Raw genomic sequence first — 1,045 nt, forward strand, 5'->3', positions numbered from 1 at the left:
ATTTAATTGGTCAAATCGTGATTGAACCCACTCGGCCTCTTCCAGTTTTGTTTCCATCAAGACTCTGATCGAGGGAATTTCAACTTCAATGGGAAGTACCGCTTCCATTCCATACACCAATGAGAAAGGAGTTGCCCCTGTTGAGGTACGAACAGAGGTTCTATAGCCATGTAATGCAAAGGGAAGCATTTCATGCCAATCCTTATACGTCTCCACCATCTTTTGTATGATCTTCTTGATATTCTTATTTGCTGCTTCTACAGCTCCATTCATTTTCGGACGATATGGCGAAGAATTATGGTGCTGAATTTTGAAACTATCACACAACTCTTTCATCATTTTGTTATTCAAATTAGTCGCGTTATCAGTGATTATCTTGTTTGGTAAGCCATATCGACAAATCAATTCTCTTTTGATGAATTTGACAACCACACTTCTCGTCACATTGGCATAAGAAGCGGCTTCAACCCATTTTGTGAAGTAATCAATAGCTACCAAGATAAACCGGTGACCATTAGAAGCTTTTGGCTCGATGAGTCCAATAACATCCATCCCCCACATTGAAAACGGCTATGGTGATGTTACAACATTCAAAGAGGTGGGCAGTACATGTACTTTATCAGCATATATTTGACATTTGTGACATTTCATTACGTGACTAAAGCCGTCAGATTCCATGGTCAACCAATAGTAGCCAGCCCTTAAGATTTTTCTTGCCATTGTGTGCCCATTTGCATAAGTTCCAAAAGAACCTTCGTGAACCTCTTGGATAATTTTCTCTGCTTCTGCTTTATCCACACATATGAGGAGAACCATATCATGATTTCTCTTATAAAGCACATCACCATTCAAGAAGAAATTCATTGACAGTCTCCTTAAAACCCTTTTTTCGTTCTCTGAAATACTTGATGGATATTCCCTATTCTTAACATAGGATTTGATATCATAAAACCATGGTTTGCTATCAAGCTCTTCTTCTATCGATAAGCCATACGCTGGCTTATCCTTTTGTTGAATTTTTATGACCGGCACATCCTGTCCGACG

The sequence above is a fragment of the Cicer arietinum genome, chromosome 6 (assembly GCF_000331145.2).
Source record: "Cicer arietinum cultivar CDC Frontier isolate Library 1 chromosome 6, Cicar.CDCFrontier_v2.0, whole genome shotgun sequence".
Lineage (NCBI taxonomy): Eukaryota > Viridiplantae > Streptophyta > Magnoliopsida > Fabales > Fabaceae > Cicer > Cicer arietinum.